Below are 17734 nucleotides of genomic sequence, written 5' to 3' on the forward strand. Positions count from 1 at the left end.
GGCTAAGATCTAGGGAATTTAAGAAATTTCCCCAAAGTGCTGCAGTTAATTGGGGGAAGGACCCAGCACTACAACCCAGGTGTCTTGATTACCACGATGCAGCACTGATTCTTTTTCCGTGCCTAATTCCACATTCATATAAGAAATCTGCATATCCCTGCCATGTTTACTGATCTCTTGTGCTGTACAATAATGTCAAATCATAGGCTCTGGGTCATTAAGTACAGATGTTGAAAAGTTATTCTGTGCTTAAAATGTTTGAGTCATTCCTAGGTAGATGGCAGAAGTACTCATAAAAATTTGTAAAATGTGACATCCTTATTATTTAGCTTTACAAAAAAGAGAAATACAAAGAAGAAAAAAAATGTGGAAATCTTGATACAGTACTACCAACAGCAAAAGTGTTGAGAAAGTAAGAGGAAGTGAAATTATACGACTCAAAAATATACTCATGGTATACTCATAAATTTCCCTCATGAGCACTAATCTAATAATAAACATTTAGGTCATAGGTCAAACAAGTAATTAGAATCAACATTGTTTTCCATTAACTAGAATGGGTCCAGATTTTATCCAATGTTGTGTCCCCGATGGTCCTCACAGTTCTTGATACATCATATGTGCTCAGTGCACTTGTCTAATAAATGCTGGTTGAAAGAGATAACGTGGTCTACAGAAAGTTAAGTTAGAAGATTGCCTCAACTGGATTCAGGGTTCTTTTAACACCAAGATTCCATAACTATAATTTTGAAAAGCAGCACAAAAATATTACCAATTAGTAATAAAGAATCCACAGTTTTGAGCTTCCTCCATTTATCAGATGTTGAGATGCATGTATATAATGGATATGATTTGAATTCCTTGGGTGCAAGGACAGCAACCAACTCAAGCTAGCTTAAGCAAAAAAGAGAGTTTATCACGTGACATGAGTGTGTTTCATGGAACCTAGTACTCACCAAATATTGCATGTGTTCCTCCACATTCCCCAGCCTCCCTTGCAGTCCATTTAGGGCCATGTGACTGGACCTAGCCAATGGATTGTGATATGTGTCACTTTTGGACAGAGGCTCTACCTATTTGAAGTACAGGTGAGTGACTCTACCTATTTGAAGACATCATGCTAAGTGAAATAAGCCAGTCACAAAGGGACAAATATTGTCTGATTCCACTTATATGAAGTACGTAAAATGGTCAAAACTTGGTTGCCAAGGGTCAAGGGGGAGAGGGAAATGAGGAGTTATTGTGTAATGGGTGTGGAATTTCAGTTTGGGAAAATGAGGCAAGTTCTAGAGATGATGGTGGTAGTGGTTGCACATTAATGTGAATGTACTCGATGACACTGGCTAGGATGGTGAATTTTATGTTATATATATCTCACCACAATAAAAAAAAAAACAGACAAATAAAAAAGCAAGGTAGAGATAAGTTGTATGGCACTGAATCAAGAGGGAGAGGAAACTAAGCACATCATTGCTTCTATTTTTAAAAGGAAAATAAACATAACTTTTTCATTGTTAACATTAGTGGAAAGGAGGGAATAGGGTAGAGGGGACAGGGCAACAAATTAGATTTATCTAAATATACTTTGCTTTGTAGACTGGATTTTTGAGACTCTGCAGATATATTACATAATTATAAAATGCAATTAACAATTAAAAAAAAAAGAGTGGCTGCATCCCCTCTCTCTCTCTTTTCCTCTCCTCCAGCAAGCTTGCAGGCCACCTCTTCCAGATGATGTAAGCATAAGAGATAGGGCTGCCTGACCGCTTGCCTCCAATGGGAGGCAAGAAATAAATTTGGGTTAAGCCACCGAAAGCCGTGGAAACTAGGATAGAGTGCCCTGCCCAATGCTCTGGACCATTCTAAGCTCTCAGGACCTGTTGCTAGTATTATCTCTAACCTGAGGGCACAAATGCAGCCAGGCCTCCTAGGAGCCCTGGAACCCAGAAGGAATGAGAACCATTCAGACTTCCTGTCAGACTCATATCTTTTCCTCCCTTTGAACATGTTGTTTTTTTTTTTCCCATGTAGAGACCAGTTTTCTCTGTTTCTCTCTCCACATGATAAACAGAAGCTAACTATCCCACAATTCATACATTTATATTTCCTCCATTCAAGAGACAAGTTCAAATACTGGCTGTCAGTCCTAAATCCCCTGAAGAAAGAATGTTATTGGCTTAGCTTGGGTCCAGTGTCTGTTCATAGTCTAACAATATGGTCACTGGGGGAGGTCCTGTCCCCCTCCAGCCCCTGTCGTGAGTGGGGCAGGCAGCCATCCAAGATCAGTCTCCAGCAGCCTGCAGAAGGCATGCCCTGCAGAATGACGCTAGTGGTGAGGGTATGGGTTCAGAGACCCAAAATAATAATGGCATAAACAAGAGAAAACAGCTTTTTCTCCTCCCTTGAAAAGGCATTTTAGAATTTGTATTGTGGGTGTAGTGAGTTGAATAGTGTCTCCCAAAAATTCATGTCCACATGGAATCTCAGAATGTGACCTTATTTGGAAATAGAGGATATAATCAGTTAAGGATTTCAAGATGGAATCATTCTTTTTTTTTTTAAAGACTTTATTTATTTGAGAGAGAGAGAGAACGAGAGAGAGAGAGCACATGAGAGGGGGGAGGGTCAAGGGAGAAGCAGACTCCCTGTCGAGCAGGGAGCCCGATGCGGGACTCGATCCAGGGACTCCAGGATCATGACCTGAGCTGAAGGCAGTCGCTTAACCAACTGAGCCACCCAGGCGCCCAAGATGGAATCATTCTTGATTTAGGGTAAGCTCACATCCAATGACCGGTGTCTTTATGAGATGAGGAGAGGAGGAACGCCTTGGGGGCTCAGTCAGTTAAGTGTCTGATTCTCGATTTTGGCTCAGGTCACGATCTCAGGGTCTTGAGATCTAGACCGTGTGGGGCTCCATGCTCAGTGGGGGAGTCTGCCTGAAGATTCTCTCCCTCTGCCCCTTCCCCCACCCCCGCTCTCTCTAAAATAAATAAATAAATTTTTTTAAAAAAATAAGAAGAGGAGAGGACCCAGGGAGATACACAGCAAAAGGCCATGTGACAAGGGGGCAGAGATTGGAGCGATGCTGCCACAAGCCAAGGAACAGCTGGGGCTCTAGAAGCTGGAAGAGGCAAGGGAAGATCCTTCTCTAGAGTCTTTGGAGGGACCATGGCCCTGCTAATACCTTGATTTTGGACTTCTAGACCCCAGAACTGTGAAAGAATAAATTTCTGCTGTTTTGAGCCTCACGGATAGTGGTGATTTGTTACGGAGGCCCGAGGAAACTCATTCAGTGTTTTTCTGGGCATCTGGGACCCAGACTACTTCTAGCTTCTTTTATCATCCCTAGGAGGTGGCCCTCATCAGCATGGTCTGAGGTGGATCTCCAGTCTTCATATCCACTGAGCATTAGGATGGGAAGGAGGGAAAAAGGAGCTTACTACCTCCTTTTAAGGACCTATCTTGTGGTAGCACCCACTTACATTCCACAACCAAGCCTAGCCGCAAAGGTTGCTCTGAGTAGACAAAGGCTCAGTGAAAACTTAGGTTGCTATTACTGAGGAAGAAGAGGGAAAAAGATATTGGTGGGCAATGAACAGTTTCTACCCCAACGATGAAATATTTCTAACGGTTTTGGTTTTTGTTTGTTTACTTCCTAGCCTCTTACTTTATATTTAAAAAAAAAATCAACGACAGACTTCTGGAAATTTTGCTGGATCTGGATGTTGAATAATGGACAGGGGCCAGAGAAAATCAGTGGGAAAAGCACTCCAGCCCAAGAGGCAGCCCGAGCAAACACACAGAGAGACCTTCGCTGAAATTAATCACTTGTCAGGAAAGTCCGGTCTGGGCTCCCCAAATTAGGTTATCTCCCTCTGTCTCACACCCATCAGCCTGAACTTCTCCTTCATAGCACTCACTGTGCTTGTTCAAGTCTGTTGACCTGCTAAAGGAAAACTCATTAAGGTCAGAGACTGTGTCCGCCTTGATCACTCACCATGTCCCCTGCACCTGGTTTGGTACCCAGCACACAGTACGTGTGTGTGCTTGACAAATATTTGCAATCGAATGAATGTGGGGACTAAGGTAGGAGAGTGCATGTTTCAGCAAGATTAGGAACGCATATGACTGATACAGAGGCACATTAAGGAGAGGGCCAGAATGGAGACTAACTAGAGACTAGAGCCAGATTTTGTGAAGAACGGAGTCTGCTACTTTTTTAAAGTAGAGATTTGCTTTAAGATACTTAGTATGGTATTAGTATATAGGATTTCTTCTTCTTCTTTTTAAGATTTTATTTATTTGTCAGAGAGAGAGAGCAAGAGAGCACAAGCAAGGGGGGAGCAACATGCAGAGGAAGAAGCAGGCTCCCTGCTGAGCAAGGAGCCTGATGTGGGGTTCAATCCCCGGACCCTGGGATCATGACCTGAGCCGAAGGCAGACACTTAACCGACTGAGCCACCCAGGTGTTCCGGATTTCTTTTTTTATAATGGAAATAATGATACATATTTGGTAGAATGTTGGGTAGATGCAATGAGATCATAGTGTCTGGCTCATTAAAGGTACCCAGTCGACAGCAGCTGCTACTAGAGGAGGGAAATGCTGGGGTACATAAATCAGTTCACTCGTTTATCTGGCAAATATTTCATGAGAGCCCTGAGTGAGTCTGTAAGAGGGTCACTCACCCTGCCTCTCCTCCAGGGTGCACACCAATGGAACATATGTCCAAGAATCTCTAGCCAGATGGGAAACCAGAAGCCAAACTTCATGCAAAGTTCCAGTAAAAGCTGCATTTGAACATGGCTTAAACCTAGGCCTAAGGGAGATTAGTCCTTCTCTCTCGCCACTGAACTGAGTGGGCAGGGCCCATAGGGCAGGCGTCGCTGGACCTATCCTCCTTGCCCCAGTCACAGTGGAGGTGTTTGGAATGAGAATGACAGATTCCCCTCTTCCCCCAGCTCCCCTCGCCCCCCCCCCCCCCCCGCCCCGCCGCAGAGGGTAGCTGTGTCACAGAGTGCTAACCACACAAGAGCATCATAGGTGAATTCAGGAAACGAAAGGAGGGTGGAGCCTGGGGCCCTCCCTTAAGACCAGTTACGCCCCTCCCACCCCCCACCTCCCCACTGATGTGAGCAGTGCTTTCAGACTGGCCACTTCTGCCCAGGAGGAAGCAGATAAAGCAGAGGAGGGCAGCGGTGGGATTGTTTCCTCCAGTATTCTCCCAAATGGGGAGAGAAGCAAGAATCTTCGTCCCTCTGTCTTGGGCCTCAAGAGGAACTACAGTTTTATCTGGTTCTCTCTAAGCTGCCGGGCATTCGAAGTTTGGGCAGGGGTTCCTAGCTGAAGAAGAGGATGAACAAAGGTATGGAGCCATCAACGAGGATGGCAAGTCCAGAAAACAGACCGTAGCTAATTTTGTTGAAAGCATAGTGAGCGTGCAGAGGAAGCAACAGAAGGATCTGAACAGGTGGGCAGGAACAAGATAGTGCGTCAAGACTTAGTAATTTAAAGAAGCATGTCTGCTAGGGTCTCAATATTTGTATCCTCCTCAGAGTCATGTGTTGAAATCTGCCCCCCAATGTGATGGCATTAGTAGGTGGGGTTTTGAGAGCTGATGAGGTCATGAGGTGGCGCCCTCATGAATGGGATCAGTGCCTTATAGAAGAGGCTCCAGAGAGAGCTCTAGCCCCTTTCCACCATGTGAGGACACAGCAAGAAATCTGTGACCCAGACAAGGGCCCTCATCCAACCATGCCGGTGCCTTGACTTAGAACGCCCAGCCTCCAGAACTGTGAGAAATAAAATTCTGTGAATTACAAGCTACCCAGTCTGTGGTGCTTTGTTATATAGCAGTCTGGATGGACTGAGACAGAAATCAAAAATGAAAAGCAGACATCATACTTATCCATGAAATACTAGAGGCATTCTTACTAACTTAAGGAACAGGACAAGAAAATCTGTTATTCCTGATCTTTGGCATTTTTTTGGAGGTTCTAGATAATGCAAAACATGACAAAAAAATAGGAGGCATAACAATTAGAAAAGATAAAACAAGCTTATCATCATTTACAGATATGATTGCCTATCTCTTGCTCTACTACAGAAACCACTGAATTGGAGACTATATTGGTCAGCTCACGCTGCCATAACAAAATACCAGAGACTGATGGCTTAAACAAAAGAAATTTATTTTCTCAAGTTCTGGAGGCTGGAAGGCCGTATTCAAGGTGTCAGCAGGTTTGGATTTTCCCGAGGCCTCTCTCCTGGCTGCCTTCTGTCTTCACACGGCCTTTTCTCTGTGTGAGCTCATCCCCGGTGTCTCTTACTCTTCTTATGGAGACAGGGCCCCACCCTTATGACTTCATTTACCTTAGTTATCTCTTCATATGCCCAAATATAGTCACACGGAGGATTAGAGCTTTAATATATGAATTTGGGGGAGATGCAATTCAGTTCATAGCAGAGACTAAGATCCCGGTTATGGCCATAACTGGGCTTCTGGATATCTTCTCTGCTGAACTGATCTAAGAGAGGGGTGACAATGGGAGAGAGAGAGAGACACAGTTTGAGCAAGCATGCTAAGCACTCCCTCCCCAGTCTCTCTACTTGCCCTTGGGAGGAGTGAGTGGGGAAGACAGGGAGCAGACGTGTTATCCTCACAGTGGTTCTCAAGGCTGGCTGTGCATTCGAATAACCCGCGGAACTTTACAAAGTTGTCAACTCCGGGACCCCACCCATATAATTTTTTTAGTTAATTGATCTGGGGGAGTCTGGGCTTGGGTACCTTTTTCATTGAGGTATACTTCACATGCCATAACATGTACCTTTTTAAAGTTGTGCGACTATCACTGATATCTAGTTCCAGAACATTTTTATCATTCCGTAAAGAAGCCTCAGACCCCTCAGCAGTCACTCCCCATTCCTCCTTCTCCCTACCCCCAGCAATCACCAATTTACTTTCTTTCTCTATAGATTTGCCTGGGGGGGGGCATTCATATAAACGGAATCATACAATATGTGGCCTTTTGTGTCTGGATCTTTCCATGGGTTTGTGTAATTTTTTTGAATCTTGCTTAGTTAGGTTTAGATGAGGTCATAAGGGTGCCCCCCCCCCGTGGGATTCATGTCCTTCTAAGGAGAGGAAGAGAGATCAGAGCTCCCTCTCTACCACGTAAGAAAATAGCAAGAAGACAGTTGTCTGCAAGCTGGAAGAAGCATCTTCATAGAACCCGCCCATGCGGGCACCTGGTTCTTGCTTTCCAGCCTTTACAGCTGTGAGAAATACATTTCTATTGGTTAATCCACAGTATTTTGTTATGGAGCCTAACCTGACTAGGATATTCTCTAAATCCAATCACCAATATATAGAAAATACAGAAGACAGGATCTAGTGAAATGACACCATGGGGATGCAATCAATAAAAACCCAGACCAGCAACCCTACAGGACAGACCACAAGCTTCTATTTTTCTTTCAGTAAATAAACTGCAAGGAAAAGAGATGGAGAACCAACAAATGAAAAGACATTTAAAGACACAGCAGTTGGGGTGCCTGGGTGGCTCAGTCAGTTAAGTGTCTGCCCTCAGTTCAGGTCATGATCTTGGGGTCCTGGGATCAAGCCCAATGTTGGGCTCCCTGAGGGAGCCTACTTCTCCCTTTGCCCCCACCCTTGCGCGCTCTCTCTCTCAAATAAATAAGTAACATCTTAAGGAAAAAAAAGACACAGCAATCAATTAAATGTATGGATCTTACTTATATCCTAATTTTTAAAAAATGTATGACATTCATGAGACAGTTGGAAATATTAACACTAGCTATTTAATGATGTAAAGAATTATTAATTCTTTTTAGGTGTGGTAATGGTATTTTAAAATCTCTATCTTTTAGAAATCCATACTGAAATATTTATGAATGAAATGATAGGATATATGGGCTTTGCTTCAAAATATTATGCGAGGGGGGAGTGGGTTGGGCCTGGGCTGATGCTTGTTAGACCTGGAGGGGAAGGAACACAAGAACATTATAATCTGTCTCCTTTAGTGTATGTCCAAAATTCTGCATAACAAGAAGTTAAAAAGTAACAAAGTGTGTATTTCTATTAAAGCTGTCCTGCCTTCATTGTTTGGTAATGGTTTGAGTCTTTGTGTATATATAAAAGTACTAAAACTTATTTCTTTTAAAAAGGAGGAAGGAGGGGCACCTGGCTGGCTCAGTCTGTAGAGCATGCGACTCTTGACCTTGGGGTCAGGAGTTCGAGTCCCACACTGGGCGTAGAGCTTACTTTAAAAATAAATAAATGAATAATAAGGATAAATACGAGGAAGGAAAAAACATTCTGGCTATTGTGTGTGTGTGGCGGGGGGGTGGTGACTGGATTGGAGTTTGAAAAACTAAAGGTACAGAGGCTGTTTGAATGACCCTAGGAATGAGGGTGGTGGCAGGAGGAGAAAGAAAAGGTACTTAGAAAGTAGACCACTGGGTGTTTGGTATATTAAGAAATTATTGTCAATTCTTTTGTGTTGGGTATTTGGTTGGGTGTGGAAAGTGATGGAGAGATAGGCATTGACTATGGGGTCCAGTTTCCAGCTTGGGCGAGCGGGTAGCACCATCTGCAGAAGTAGAAAACAATAGGAGAGGAGAAAGTCTGAGGGAGAAGGTGATGAGTTCAAGTGTACACACAGTGACACCGTTCCTGGGGACATCCAGGTGGTGAAGAGGTCTGGGAGGAGGTCCAGCAGATACATAAAGTTAGAACCTATCAGTGCAGAGCAGGTGGTTGTGAGCATGTGGGAGAACGAGATTGCCTGGGGAGGGACAGGAAAGGAAGAGAGGACTCCAGAGAAGAAAGGAAAATCTGGGCCCAGCGGAAGGCCAACTTTGAGAGGAGAGGTAGAGAAATGGGAGCCCACAAGACAGGTTGGAAGGAAGCAGATGAAGGACTGTCCATTTCATGGAAGTCATAGAAAAGGGAGCAGGAGAAGGGTCACTAGTTTCAAAAGCTGCTGAACATCCATATACAGAAGGAAATGGAACTCTCCATTGGATTCAACAACAAAGACGTTGTTTATGACCTCAGTGAGAGCAGCTTTCAGGCTGCCAAGCACATAAACCAATCGCCTTGGGTTAAAGAGTGGCATGGGAAGAAAACAAAGATGCTTCTCATGGCCTGTTCTTCTCTCCACCGTCCCTTCTAAGGGAGGTTGCTCTGTCCGTGATCCAGTGGCCCTAAAATAGTTGTGTCCTGTAATATGAGGCCAGTGACCTAGGACTTGTCTCCCCAATTGAGGAAATTACGGGGCTAATTAAGTCGCATCTCTCTTGGGCATCGTCTGTTGGCAGTGGGAGCTGAAGATCCTGAGGCTGCCTGGCGATGGAGTGGTCATTATGGGGTGGTGCTGGATGAGAAGTAGAAAGAGGGGGAGAAATGTCCAGAGAGAAACAGAGAAAGAGAGAGGAAAGGAGGGGAGGGAAGGGGAGACGAGGAGTATCTGATCCTGATGGGCTTACAGTCCCTATTCCAAATTTCTAGGAGGCCAGCTGTGCTTCAGCTATGAGACCATGTTCTTCTAGACTTGCACATGGCTTCCAGTGGCAGAGGCAGCTCCCCTGAGCCAGCCAGATAGGTTTCTACTGGGAGTCAGAAAGCAGAGCTGGCAAGTGTAGACAACTCCTTCAAGAAATTTGGCTTTGCACAGGAGGAGAGGGGTGGGGCAAGAACTCTATCCTTAGAGTGATGAGAGTAACCTGAAGATATTTTAGTGCTGCTGGGAAAAGTGAGAGAGAGAGAGAGAGAGAGAGAGAAGTTGAATGCATAAGAGAGCTGGGAAAATGGTAAAGCAGGATCTCAGGATCCTGCTTTCCCATTGTGATGTAATCACGTGGTGTGATCATCCTCAAACAGAGCACTGGAGCTCAGCGTCCTGGGCACCAATGCATGGGGCTCTGCAATCCCCAGGACAGGGTGGGTCCCCTGCCCTCTGCCCTTCAGGTCATGCCTCCTCATGGGGTAGGAGGGGCGCCTCAATGACCCTGTTGCTCTTAGCCCACTGCGCCTTTCTGTCAGGCGTTTAGCAGCTCAGTTTTGATGTGTAATATATCATGTCAAATGCCTCTCAGACTTGCTGAGTCCCCCGCCTGCAGGCATCTGATTGCTGTATGCGATTGCTTACCATTGACTTGAGTAGCCCCTGAGCTTCAAAGGTCCAGTGCTAAATTCCGGCTGTTTCTAGCTATATCATTCAAGATCTGTGCTCTATGATACAGCTCACTTAAACTTTATAAACACTGGTCTTAACAGATGGGTTGGGGAATAAAAAACAACATTCATCTGTGTATGTGATATAAAACAAGGAATGAGGGATTGATGCTAAGGAAATTACCATTCATCTTTACTTACTCATATTACAAAGGAAACCCATAGTTTTCCCCAAAAGTTGAAAGAGTACTGAAATGTAGGACTTACAAAGTAAAAGTTTTCTGTCTTTCATTGCCAGAGAAAATGTCTATTTATAATCTGACATGTTTCCCAGACCTGAGAGGACTAACATTAGACATATACATAAACGCAACCTAAATGCTGTCATTAACCTTCTCTTCTACAGCCTGCTTTTTCACTTAACAATACTTGAAAGTGAATATATGGCCTAATAATTTTGTAAAGTATATATGCATAAAAAATAATAAAAAGAAATATAATGTGACTAGCGATTATCCCTGGGTGTTTACAGCACGGAAAAATTTTTTTCTTTATATATATTTTTTTGTATTCTAAAGTTTTTGCAATGGAAGTACATTACTTCTAAAAACAATATATATATGAGTACACATACATGTGTATAATTGATATATATACATATTATACTTATATATATGTATAATACACCTGCAGAGGCAGAAATGATGAATTCTGTATATCCTGATTAGTTTCTCATTGGAACAGGTTGTTTGTATTTCTACTAATGTTGATGTTACTACAGAAGTCCATTGATATTTATGGTGAAATGTGGGCCAGAGTCTTGAGAAACCAAGCCTCCTTTCCATGTTGCTGAACCATGGCTTACCCCTTCACTCACACCCTGTTGCCATCATCATCTTGCTGGGAGGGTCTCCACAGCAGGAGGCAATTATAGATGGGGAAAGAAATTACATCACAGACTCAAGTGGCCTGCCAGACAAGCCCAAGGATTAACATCTGTGGGTCAGAAAGAGAAACGAATGCAAGTCAGAAATGTATCAGTTCAGGTGCATTTGCAAGTGACATACAAGACAAAACAAAATGCATTGGTTTACACACCGAAAAGTCCAGGAGTAGAGAGCCGTCAGGCATGGTTGGATCCAGGGATTCAAATTAAGTTATTAGAACTTGGTCTCACTCCACCTCTCCACTTTGTTTTCCTCTGATCAACTTCATTTGGGGGACTGTTTTCTCTGCATGGTGACCCCTGGAAACTCCAGGTTCTCCTAAAAAAGACAGATTCTCAAAACTTCAGCAAAAACCACTGAGCTGATGCTGGAACTCTCTGAAGCCTGAGAAACGGCACGGAGGGGAGGGAGTTGGGATCCATCTGAGCCACATGGGCTGAGAGTGGAAGATCAGAGTTTTCCCAAAGTAAAACTGAGGTTCTTCTGTTAGCAGAAGAAGGGGAAAGTGTGAGCAGGCAACATCATCAAATGCCCACACTGGTGATCTGGTTTATTCTGAGATCTGCCATCACCTGGGGGAAGTCACCTGCGCTCTCTGAACACTGACATCCACATCTGAAAATAAGAGGGCTGTACCAAATATTTCTAATTTCTCTCCCAGCTGGAAGGAGTCAGGGTTAGAGAGAGAGAGAGAGAGAGAGAGAGAGAGAGAGAGAGAGAAAGAAAGAAAGAAAAAGAAAGAAAGAAAGAAAGAAAGAAAGAAAGAAAGAAAGAAAGAAAAAAGAAAAAATATTAATTTCTATAGTGATTATGCTTAAGACAAATTTTTTCCCAAAAAAAAAAGACTGAAAATGAAGCCCTAGTGACCAAGGGATATATATGGAAAGAAACGGCCTGAAATGTAAGAAATTGCCCCTCCCCCCACAGAGTGTTAGCTGTTGAGCCTTGTCATAGTTCAGGCCAGGCATCTGATCTTCACAGGCAGTGGGAGTAAAACAAGGATGAGTACTAACAGGGGGCCTCCATGTCCCACCGGCTTGAGCTCAGATCCCAAGATCCATCCTATCCACTGTATGCATGCCAATATTCACTTCATCTTGACCTCCAATTTGGAGGATCTTGTCTAATGTGCATATGTGTAACTTGCTACTTCCCTGCTCACGGGAATTCAATAGCTCCCTGTCACCAGTCAAACTGGGCAAAAGATCTCACCTTGAATTTTAAGGCATAATATGGCCCCCGCCTAACCTGACAGACGTGTCTGCCTCCACTTTGCATATACTCTGTGCTCTAGCTACTCCAGACAGCTCACTGGGGAACGTCTCCCCATCAAGGCCCTGAAATTACTTCTTTCTTTTTCAACCTTCCCTACTAGATCAGCCCAAAGGAACATGAGGGGATGGATTGAGTCTTGTTTGCTGATGGACATCTGGCTCCTAGTCCGGTGTCTGGCATAGAGCAGGCTCTCTCAATCATTGTTGAATAAAAATTTCCCTGAATGCACTTCATACATTTTCCCTGGCAGGCCTTTTTGTTCATGTTACCCCTGCTCCTCTAAAAGATGCTCAAAGTCTTAGCTAGATTCCCCTAATCTACTGTCCTCTCTCTCTATGAATCACTCATAGGAGTCCCGATTACATCTGCATCTTATCAGCACATTATGTTCTGCCATACATTGCCCCAGCACCCTGCATCCAAACTCCTGCTTCTCTTGTTCTATTACCAATCACCCCCTCACCCCTGCTGGGCTGAGACGAGCTCCCTGAAGGCAAAGGATACGCCTTATCCATGTCTTATCCCGGGCTCACACTCTGTCTTAGCAGCAATTAGAATAATGTCTGCCACGTGGCAGTTATCACTAATACAGGCCCCTCTTCTGTGTGCTGGAGTACTTCTTGCCAAAATACTGAGGGGAGACTGAAGACGGAAATCAGAGATTCAGTCCTACTTCCTCCCAATTCAGACTGCCCTCAGATAATAGGACTTTCCAAGTCTGGTGATACCCGGTGGTACCTCAATGGCCGGGCTGGGAGAGGAGAAGTCAGCTGCCACTCGATTGGAGACACCTCCCAGTTGATCCGAAAGTGCTTTTTGCCGGCCCTTTTGCCTGCCTTACTAGCCTTTGCTGACCCAAACAGGACTGAGCTACGACGGAGGCTCTCAGAGCAGCCACACGTCGTCTTCAGAGGAAGAACTAAAAGAAACATCGGCACGTGTGTAGGAACCTTGACCACCATAGAAGAGAGGTCTTACATCCAAATGGCCAACAGACACATGAAAAAGTGCTCAACATTGCTTGGCATCAGGGAAATCCAAATCAAAACCTCAATGAGACACCACCTCACACCAGTCAGAATGGCTAAAATGAACAAGTCAGGAAACGACAGATGTTCGTGGGGATGCGGAGAAAGGGGAACCCTCCTACACTGTCGGTGGGAATGCAAGCTGGTGCAACCCCTCTGGAAAACAGTATGGAGGTTCCTCAAACAGTTGAAAATAGAGCTACCATACGATCCAGCAATTGCTCCACTGGGTATTTACCCCAAAGATACAAATGTAGGGATCCAAAGGGGTACGTGCACCCCGATGTTTATAGCAACAATGTCCACAAGAGCCAAACTGTGGAAAGAGCCAAGATGTCCATTGACAGATGAATGGCTAAAGAAGATGTGGTATATATACACAATGGAATATTATGCAGCCATCGAAAGGAATGAGATCTTGCCATTTGCAACAACGTGGATGGAACTGGAGGGTGTTATGCTGAGTGAAATAAGTCAATCAGAGAAAGACATGTATCATATGACTTCACCGATATGAGGAATTCTTAATCTCAGGAAACAAACTGAGGGTTGCTGGAGTGGTGGGGGGTGGGAGGGATGGGGTGGCTGGGTGATAGACATTGGGGAGAGTATGTGCTATGGTGAGCGCTGTGAATTGGGCAAGACTGTTGAATCACAGATCTGTACTTCTGAAGCAAATAATACATTATATGTTAAGAAAAAAAGAAGAAGAAGAAGATAGCAGGAGGGGAAGAATGAAGGGGGGGAAATCGGAGGGGGAGAGGAACCTTGAGAGATGATGGACTCTGAAAAACAAACTGAGGGTTCTAGAGGCGAGGGGGGTGGGGGGATGGGTTAGCCCGGTGATGGGTATTGAAGAGGGCACGTTCTGCGTGGAGCACTGGGTGTTATGCACAAACAATGAATCATGGAACACTACATCAAAAACTAATGATGTAATGTATGGTGATTAACATAACAATAAAAAATTGAAAAAAGAAAAAAGAAGAGAGGTCTTAGAACATTAGGCCTCTGGAAGGAGGGGACCCACATAGACACTCCTTGCCCAGTTCTGATGTGTGGGTTTTTTCCATGCCACCCACCAAGCCACTCTCCCTCAGCAACTGGGTGTCCTATACAGTTCAGCTCAATTCGGACGCCACAGACCTGTAGAGGGCGTCGGATTCCACAGGTCAAGGGTTCAGTCCTATGAGACAGCCCTCACCAACTCCCCACTGCAGATAACCAGTCACAAGTGCAGACTATCAGCTGTGCTTCTGGCCAAGAGGCTACAGATTGGAGGTTCCCATGACCCCTCCTTGGGTTCAATTAATTTGCTAGAGTGGCTCACAGAGCTCAGAGACTTAACATTTTACTTCCTAGATTAGGGGCTTATTATAAAAGGATATAACTCAGAAACAGCCAGATGGAAGAGATACAAGGTATGGGGGAAGGGCGCTCTTCTCCTGTGCACTCTCCAAGTGGCACTCTCCCCAAATCTCCACATGTTCACCAACTGGGAAGCTCCCCAGACCCCTCCTTTTGGGTTGTTATGGAGGCTTCCTTATGCAGGCATGATCGATTAAATCACTGGCCACTGGTGACCTGAATGCAGTCTCCAGCCCCTCCTCTCCCCTCCCCAGAGGTCTGGGAGTGGGTCTGAAAGCTCCACCTCCCCGATTAGGGTTGTTCCTCTAGTGACCAGTCCCCATCCTTAGGTGACTTCCCAAAAATCACCTCGGTCACATAACAAAAGACAGTTTTATAGCTCTCACCACTTAGAAAATCCCAAGTGTTTAAGAACTAACTGTGCCAGGAACAGAGTCGAAGACCAAATATGTGTTTATTATAAATCACAACATCATAGCCTCTTTCTTCCAGAACCCCCTCTTTCATGCAACTAGACCTGATGCCCTCTCTAGAAACCCTCCCCTCTTCACAGGAGTAAGGCTGTTGTCCAATCTGGTTGATTTTTTTTTTTCCTGCTGATCCCATCAATGCCTGAGAAATGTGTCCTAAAATCTCCCACTGTGATTGTGGCTTTGTCTTTTTATGTCTGTCAACTTTATCGTCTCTTTAGAATGATTTATGAGGTGCTGGATGTCATGTATGAAAAACTATGTATATAATTTGAGGCTCTAGGTGATGGTGAGATTTATTTTTGCTTCTGGCAGGCAGTTAGGGTCTGGGCAGATACCCTTAAACTCTGGTTTTAAAACAGAAGCAATTTTGCCAACCAGGGGGAATTTGGCAATGTCTGGAGACACTTTGGGCTGTGTGAACTCGGTGTGTGGGGGGGTGCTACTGGCATCTAGTGGGTGGAGGCCAGGGAGGCTGCTAAACGTTCTGCAGTGCATGGGACGGGACCTTCCCCACAACCGAGAATTAGCTGGCACAAAATGACAAGAGCACTGTGGTTAAGCTTAATCCAACCGAAAATCAAGCTGATTAGAAGACTGGACTTCAATCTTTGTGAGGGCTTTTCTATTGTTACCCGTCTCTTGGGAAGTCCCAGCTAAAAGCCTGAGGGGTTTACTTAGGTTCCGCCTCCTTGGTGGCCGTGAACTCCAATTTTTGTCTCTTTAGCATAAAACATTGGAAGCGTCTTTGCCTCTTGAGAATGGGCAAATGCCTCAAAACTGATCTCTCTGCTAACCCTTCTCTCCAGGATCTTGGCCCTCAAATCCTCATCCCTTGGTAGCTCACTTTCAACCATGCATCTTATATGTTTAGTGCAGCTTTTTTAGCTGTTCTTGATAGGAGGGTTGAACTGCCAATCTACCTCAGTGGCACCACCTCTCTCCACAGAAAGAAGTTTCCTCTTACTCTTTTCTTGCATCTTTCAAATGCAGGCTTTAGACTCTACCATCCTGTTCCGTCTCTTCTCTGTCCATACTTTGCTCATTCTGCAGAGAGGGAGGCAGCTCTGGTTCCAAGAGGGGGAATGATGATGGGTGTTCTGATTTCCCATATTTACTGCCACCAGCAAGGGCTATGGGAGACAAGGTGGTGGTGGTGGTGTGTGTTTGGGGCGGGGGGGATGTTTTTCTCACAAGTTATCTAAGACACAAACATGCCTCATTGTTGATGTTTCCATTCTCATACAAGGGTAAAATGGTCCAGTGTCATACAAGGAAATCCAATTTTTTCCTGTCAACATTATTTTGATCCCTTTCCTTATAAAAGAATAAACCTGGCATTAAAGTGCTTGAGAACGTTTGCCTTTTCCCTCACACTCTGGCTTACGTTGCTAGAAAACCAACCAAAATGTGACTGGGCCAGATCTCAGATGGGTGTTGTCAGTTTCTATTATTAGAACGGAATGTTAATCACCTTGTGAATTCAATTATTTCTGATGCACAAATCTCCCCGATTTTAGAAAATGGGGGTGTTTCATTCATCCACGGCATAGAAAAGTGAATGAGTGCGTACCTGTGTTCTAATCTTTAGACCAGCACTACATCTCTGTACTTGCCTCTCTTACTTGGTTTCCAAATACAACCTTAGTCTCTGTTGGTGTATCATTTGTATTAAATAAATAAGAAGAAGAAGAAAACAATGAAAGGGACAATTCATTCCGAAATGGAGCCCCTAATCATAGGAATGAATGACTTCCGGAGAAAGTGGTAAAGGATTCCTTTGGGTTGGGGTAAAAATGGAAGGCACAGTCATCAGTTGCCCCCTACTGGTCAAGAGGGGCTACCTCGCCTCAGATTTTAATAATTTGTGTGGTTGAATTCTATTTAAGAATCACAGAACTGAAGCAGTGTCATGAGTCCAAGGGGAAGTGGCTTGCTGAAACACACCGTGAGATACTGGGGGTGCTGGGATGAAGAGCCAGGATCTGAGGGCCCCAGGGACCAATTTAACAGCCACAGTCCACCGAGGCCAGAGGCCAAGCCAGTCTTAGCCTGTACTCTAAATTCATCTCCCACCCCTACCCCCCCCCCCCCGGGTGATTTCACCCCTTTCAATGGCTTTAGTAAAGCCTTAGCTCTAAAGAAAGATTCTGAGTTTCGCATTCCAATGTATCACAAAAAATCATATTTATCCAAAATCAACCATTTCAGCCACACATTTTGTACTAATTAATAGTAAGTTATTCTTGGGACCCACTTCCTCCCTTCCAACCTACCTCCTCCTCTCTCTCTCCCTCTCTCTTTTGTGCCATTCTAAGAAAATGTATCCTTAAAACTGTTCATGAAGGGGCACCTGGGTGGCTCAGTTGGTTAAGCGACTGCCTTCGGCTCAGGTCATGATCCCGGGGTCCTGGGATCGAGCCCCGCATCGGGTTCCCTGCTCGGCAGGG

The 17734-nt window shown here is 44.6% G+C and overlaps 1 long non-coding RNA gene across 1 annotated transcript; it reads right to left on the minus strand.

The window, feature by feature from the left end:
* Nucleotides 1–6293: 6293 nt before the first annotated feature.
* LOC114223099 (uncharacterized) lies at nucleotides 6294–11672 on the minus strand. The gene is made up of 3 exons (XR_003612067.2): nucleotides 11295–11672; nucleotides 10884–11192; nucleotides 6294–6525 (listed from the first exon to the last, which is right to left on the minus strand). It is a non-coding gene; the product is annotated as an uncharacterized LOC114223099 (long non-coding RNA).
* Nucleotides 11673–17734: the final 6062 nt, after the last annotated feature.

This window comes from Eumetopias jubatus, unplaced genomic scaffold, assembly GCF_037043125.1.
Source record: "Eumetopias jubatus isolate StellerSeaLion01/CBP00866 unplaced genomic scaffold, mEumJub1_p1.0 scaffold_17, whole genome shotgun sequence".
Classification (NCBI taxonomy): Eukaryota; Metazoa; Chordata; class Mammalia; order Carnivora; family Otariidae; genus Eumetopias; species Eumetopias jubatus.